Source organism: Mauremys reevesii, unplaced genomic scaffold (genome assembly GCF_016161935.1).
Source record: "Mauremys reevesii isolate NIE-2019 unplaced genomic scaffold, ASM1616193v1 Contig99, whole genome shotgun sequence".
Classification (NCBI taxonomy): domain Eukaryota; kingdom Metazoa; phylum Chordata; order Testudines; family Geoemydidae; genus Mauremys; species Mauremys reevesii.
The window spans coordinates 37507-44295 of NW_024100916.1; the positions used below are offsets into that span (position 1 = coordinate 37507).

Here is a 6789-nt window from a genome sequence, read left to right on the forward strand (position 1 = left end):
TTATCCAAGAGTTCACAGTATGGGCTGTACCGCTTGTGCTGGAGCCCACGGTCTGTAGCAAGTTCACAGCTAGAAATCAGTGCCCCTCTGTCCGTTTCACCGCGGGCAGGCAGGTGGGGGTGGAGGGGTTCAAACACGGCTTGGATCAATGTTCTCCATCCTAGCTCAGGCTTTGGTTGGTTTCCTTCGTTTCCCCCCAGTCCTGGTAGCTTATTCTGGGAAGTTTTTCAGGCAGCAGGAATTCTCCACGGCCTTTCAGGAGAACTGGGAGTGCAAACCTGCTCGGGCCTCCATAATAGCCAGGTCCCTACCACATTCAGGGCTCACTTTGACTAGTTTACAAACCTCTGGCCTTGAAATTGACCAACATCACCATTTCAATGTGTCCACCTGACATTTCCTGGTATTGTAACCATGGGGGTCCCGACCAACCTGGGAGAATGGGGGAGTTCAGAGGTTGTTGTGGGGGGGTCACAGCATTGCCACCCTCATTTGCGTGCTGCCTTCAGACCTGGGCTCCAAGGGCAGCAGCCAGCAACCTTTCTGAAGCTAGAGGAGGTTCCCAGATGTACAGGTGGGTCCCTGCTATTGGCAGCATCTCAGCTCCTACTGACTACTTGGGAGCACCTCGGCTCCTACCATTTTCGGGGCATCCAGAGAAATGGACACGTGAGCCCCAGAAGGAACTGCAAGGGAATCCCCGAGCTCTCACTGCAGAGGCCGGGCAGAAGCCCCGAGCCCAGGCACCCAGAGCGCCGGCAGGAGTGGGGAGGGGCATGAAAGTCCTGAGCCCAGTGCCCCAGCACTGGCTGCAGCCACAGGGGGCCAGAAGCTCTGAGTCCGGGCACCCAGAGACGTGACTGGAGCAGAAGCTGCCAAGGCCCAAGCCCTGAGCTCAATCCTGGGCTGATGCAGCGCACTCACTTCTGCATTGCCGCTGCAGGTGCATCTGATATCCCCACGGAGAGGAAGTCCTGTCCCCAGCTGGGCAGACAAACAGCTAGGAGGCCCCTACTGGGTTCTCCTGGCTGGGGCTTCCAGCAGGACGGGAGATCGGATTTCACGGGGCAAGGCTAATTCGATCTAGCCAAAAAAGGCACAACAAGAACCAACAGCTGCCAGCTGAAGCCAGAAAAATTCAAATGAGCCGTAGGCACACGTTTTTGACAGTGAGGAGACTAGCCACTGGAACAAATTACCCAGGGAGAGGTGGAGTCTCTTTTCCTGGTGTCTTCTCGTCACAACTGCCTCTCATTCTGGAAGGTGCCTTTTAGTGACTTAAAAGCAATTGGGCTTCATATGGTGCAAAGTGTGTGAAATTTCATAGCCTGTGAAATAGAGGCCAGATTAGGAGATCGAATTGTTTCATAACCTCTATGAAAAGCTCAGTGTGGGGTGCGGAACAGACTCTGCTGTTTTACTGGGTGGCCTGCTTGCTCCCCGAATCAATAACGAGCAAGTGGGGTGATCCGGGGTGCAGCTCAAACACCCAGCTGGGCTGGCCAGGGGCAGACATCAGGCCTGCCAGGGAAAGGTGGGTGTGGCAGTGATGTCACAAAGGCCTTTGGCAGGAACTCAGCCTATTGGGCAACGATGATGAGGCGTCTGTGACCTCACAGAGCTCCCTTGCCAACAGCCAGGCAGGACAGGGGTGTAGGGCAGGGGGAACCTCGGAGTGCCCTGGAGCCTTGCTGCAGAAAGCCTCCAGCTCGCGGTCTCTCACCGAGGACCAAGAGACGTTGGTGTGCAGGAGATTCAGTGCCTGTGGTTTTCATTCCCGTGTGTATTTGTTTCCAAGACGTTGTCATCTGTGTAGAAGGTAAGAAAAAATATAGGCTCTAAGTACAAGATAGGGGACTCTATCCTAGTAGACTCAAAGGCATCACCACCCTCCTAGGGAAAAAGTTTTTCCTGATATCCGAGCCTTCCACACTGCAACTTGAGAGCATTGCTCCTTGTTCTGTCATCTGCCAGCTCTAAGATTTCATGAGAATCAATCTTTCATTAGGAAAATAATTCAAAAATGCAAATACAAAACACTTTGAGTGAAATCAACCCCTCCTGATCTCTAGTGTCTGGGAGTGTGGGCCTTGGGGGCCAGACTGAGACCCTCATGGGCTAGTAACACCCAGGAAGCCAGTAAAATAATTCCAGTTCTCTTAGCATCCAAGCCCTTGATGATTGATGATCCAGTAGCTCTATCCCCTAGTTTTTATCCCTAGATTGAGGGAGGAAAACAAGTTTGCCTGTTTTGTGAATTCCCAATGGCTTTCTTGAATTTCCACAAACTAGTCGATTGAACTGAACGATTTGAATAAACTGAAAGGAAGACAATATTTTCTGCACCTTTACTGCTGCCCAAAGCTGGGTTAGCATTTCAGCTAGCTTTGCTTCCGGGGCCTTAGCTATCACATCAGTGGTGCAACTGTCTGAAGAGCTTGGCAGTGAACATGTTCGACTGGATGTTATTTTTTCTCTTCTATTTAAATTATTTAAAAGATTGTCATAAATTGGGCCCTTATCAGAAGTTGTCAATTTCCAATGTAACGATGACAGTGAGGGAGACTAGCCACTGGAAGAAATTACCCAGGGGAGAGGTGGAGTCTCTGTTTCCTGGTGTCCTACCATCATACCTGGTTGGGAAGGTGCCTTTTAGTGAATTACAAGCAATTGGGCTCAATAGGGTGCTAAGAGTGTGAAATTTCATAGCCCGTGAAATAGAGGCCACATTAGGAGACTGAATTGTTTCACAACCGATGCCTCTATGAAAAACTCAGTGTGGGGTGTGAAACAGACTGTGCTGTTTTACTGGGTAGCCTGCTTGCACCCCAGAATCAATAATGAGCAAGTGGGGTGATCCGGGGTGCAGCTCAAACATCTAGCTGGGCTGGCCAGGGGCAGAGGTCAGTCCTGCCAGGGAAAGGTGGGTGTGGCAGTGACTTTGCAAAAGCTTTTGGCAGGAACTCAGCCCATTGAGCAAAGACAATTAGTTGGGAATTGGTCCTGCTTTGAGCAGGGGGTTGGACTAGATACCTCCTGAGGTCCCTTCCAACCCTGATAGTCTATGATTCTATGAGTGAGGCGTCTGTGACCTCACAGAGCTCCATTGCCAACAGCCAGGCAGGACAGGGATGCAGGGCAAGGGGAACCTTGCAGAGCCCTGGAGCCTTGCTGCAGCAAGCCTCCATCTTCGCTTTACCAGAGAAAGGTTATGAGCAGACAATGGCTGGAAGTTGAAGCTAGACCAATACACACTGGAAAGAAGGCGAGGAGCATTTTTAACATCAGAGTTTGGAGCAATTCACTGAGGGTTGTGCTGGATTTTCCACAACTGGCCTCTTTTAAAATCAAGCTTGGGTGTTTTACTAAAACCTGCTCTAATTCCTATGGAAATTATTTTGAGGCACATTCTATGACCGAAGTGAAAGAGAAAGTCAGACGACAGTGGTTTCCTCTGGGCTTGAAATTAATCTGACTCGCTGGGGGCGTTTGGAATGTGGCCATTTTGCTTCCCTCTTCCTCCTTCCCTCTTGTCCCTTCTTCTCAGTTGGAAAACGGGCCACCAGAAAAGCCTGATTTCCACCCTGTGCCCCTTCCATTCGTGCTGTAAGCTGAAGGGCATTGTGACTTGAGAGTGAATTCAGCCAGTCAGTGCTAACTCTCCACCGGTGATTTGCATAAGTCAGTAAATGAACCTGCAGGTTTCCGTGGGAGCGATGCCCAAGGCAGGGCTCAGGCTTCGGGTTTATGCTCCGGGTTAGTGGAGTCAGGGAGCGACAGGTGGCTGAGTTCCCTCTGGTGTCACAATGTTACTGCTCAGGATTTGTGGATTTGAAACTTGGAAACTAGGAAGCGCAGGAGAGGACTGGCTTAGAAAGTTTGGCAGTAAAATGTAGGTTTTGTGGCAATATCCTGTGCAATTGCTACTGGATCCGGGACGGAGACAGCATTCCTGCTCCTCCCACCACCTCTTAGCTGGGCCTACATAAAGAGACTAACTAGAGTTTTGCACACTTGTTTGTTTGAGACTGAGCAAATAAGGCCCAACAAATTACTGCCAGGATGACTTTTGCTGCCTCCTCTCCTTGAACAGAATACAAGCAGTTTCTGATTCTCTCAGATGAAGTAGTAGTTCTAAAATCAAGGGCAAGATCAATCTGTGGCTTTTTCACAACCCAGCCCCCGCCCCCCAGAAGAGATTTTATTTTTATTTAAACTGGGTTTTTTAAATTTATATTGAAAAAGTTTTTTTTTAAACATATCCAGTATAAAATTTCAAATGATGACAAGTGATGTTAAGGCCTCTAGTTGCTCCAGCCTATTAAAGTAATTTAAATAACTACATATATGAAGAAGTCCATGTTTGCTGCCAAGAGTCAGAGGAAGTCAAAGCACTGAACTGTTGGAAGTCATTACCTAAGCACCCGGGCGTCCAGAAGTTATTGAAACACTCAGCCAGATTTTGGCAGCACTAGCCTCTTCTGTGGGTGCAGAAAGAATATTTTCTTCATTCCAGTTGATGCAGCTACTTCATTCAAATGTAAGAAACTGATTAGGAGTTGAAAAAGGATGAAGGCTTCTTTTCCCCTTGTAAAATATGAATAAAGGCTAGAGAGGAGGAGGTGTGAGCTACTACTTCTAAAATCTGGAAGGACGTTATGAGCAGGAACAATCAGTTCAGTGCACAAACTAGAGATACATGCTTAAATAAATTTGTTAGTCTTTAAGGTGCCACAAGTACTCCTGTTTTTTTTGCGGATACAGACTAACACGGCCGCTACTCTGAAACCTGTTCTTTACCTCAGTTTGTTTGAAATGAAAACAAATGGTTCAGTCAACCTTTTTGTTTTTCTGTATCCTGCAAAACCAGCAAGTCAACATGTTTGAATGGATCCCTATTCCTAAAATCATAGAAGACTAGGGCTGGAACAGACCTCAGGAGGTATCTAGTCCAACCCCCTGCTGCAGGCAGGATCAACTCCAACTTCATCATCCCAGCCAGGGCTTTGTCAAGCTGACCTTTAAAAACTTGTAAGGATGGAGATTCCACCACCTCCCTAGGGAACCCATTCCGGGGCTTCACCCCCCTCCTAGTGAACTAGTGTTTCCTAATAGCCAAGCTAAGCCTTCCACAGTGCAACTTGAGACCATTGCTCTGTGTTCTGTCATCGGCCACCACTAAGAATTTCATGAGAATCAATCTCTCATTAGGAAAATGACTCAAAAATACAACTACAAAACATTTGGAATTAAATCAATCCACCCTGACCTGTAGTGTCTGGGGGTGTGGGCCTCTGAGACTAGACTGAGACCCTCATTAGCTAGAACCACCCAGTGAGCCAGTAACAATATCCACTCCTATTACCGTCCAAGCCACCGCAGTCCAAGGAACAGCTGAGGTCTGCGGGAGACAGAGGGGTGCTGAGAAGGTCTAACTCATGACTGCCAACCCAGAGATGTGTTATTGGCTTTGGATGGGGGACAAGGAGCAAATCCGTCAGTCACTACAACAGGTCCCACTCGGAGCCAGGGAGACTGTGAATTGAGTCCTGCTGGCACTGCCAGCTCTGGCTTTCTGGAGGAGGAGGAAGACCCCAGCTCCCCTAGCTGACCCTGAGGCACCTTCTGGGCCCAAATGGAGGTGGCCCGGGTACAGCTATGGAGTGTCCCAGGAGCGTTCAACTAGTGGCATTGTATTGTTTTCACAGCCAGTTTCAATTTCTGGATTCTACCCCTTGCCCTGCTGGCAGGGCATTGAGCGGCACCCGTTGCTGGCCACCTGGGTGCGGAGAGCGAGGAGGGTAAAGGGAGGAGCAACCCCGAGCATCTGCCATTCAGCTCCATCTGATCTAGAGTAAGTAAGTGGAGTTCTCCAGAGCCATCCCCCCTGTGGTGGGAATATCCCACCACTGGGGCTCTCAGCCCGTCCCTTGTCAGGGTTTCTTCCCCAGGTGGAGGGTTCCTGTGCCCTGGGGTGGGATGTGTCGGGAGGAAAAATTGCCTCAGCAGAGGGGAGGTGGGCAGGGGAGCAGGCAGGCTTGTTAATGAGAGGCTGCTTTGAAGCCAGACTCATGGCTGCTCCCCACTCCGTTCCAGGATGGAGCGAATAAGGCGGATGCTGAGGAAGGCCGGGCACGTGGCTCCAGAGCCGGCAGCAAACATCAGGCAGCCTGCCCAGGAGGAGAGCAGCCCCTCTGTCCCCGCGGGCAGGGAAGAGGCTCGTGGCCAGGGGAAAGGGAGGAGCTGCTTCGCCTGCTGGAGGAGGCGGAAGACAGCAGCTCCTCTAGCTGACCCGAAACGGAAGTGGCCCCGGGTTCAGCTGTGGAGCAGAGAGCCAGGGGAGGGCAGGAGCCGGGGACGGCAGCTCTGGGGCTTCCAATACATGAAGCCAAGGAGCCAGAAGCTGCGCCCCAGGGCCCAGCAGGAGCCGCCAACCACCGTGGCAGCTGAGGGGCCTCCCGCCGGCCCCAGCCTGGCCCCGGAGGAAACTCCCGCCGGCCCCAGCCTGGCGACTCAGAAGCCTCCCGCCGGTCCCACCTTGGCGACTCAGAAGCCTCCCGCCAGTCCCAGCCTGGCGACTCAGAAGCCTCCCGCCAGCCCCAGCCTGGCGACTCAGAAGCCTCCCTCCGGCCCCAGCCTGGCCCCGGAGGAGCCTCCCGCCGGCCCCAGCCTGGCGACTCAGAAGCCTCCCGCCAGCCCCAGCCTGGCACTTGTGGCGCCTCCTCCCAGGCCAGAGCAGGAGTTCAGTGACAGCACCAGCTCCGTATTCTCCTGCGGGTCCAGCAGCTC

At 51.6% G+C, this 6789-nt stretch overlaps 1 long non-coding RNA gene across 1 annotated transcript; it reads left to right on the plus strand.

The window, feature by feature from the left end:
• The first annotated feature begins 1684 nt into the window (after positions 1-1684).
• Positions 1685-6566, plus strand: LOC120395149. The gene is made up of 3 exons (XR_005592494.1): positions 1685-1819; positions 5709-5854; positions 6097-6566. It is a non-coding gene; the product is annotated as an uncharacterized LOC120395149 (long non-coding RNA).
• Positions 6567-6789: the final 223 nt, after the last annotated feature.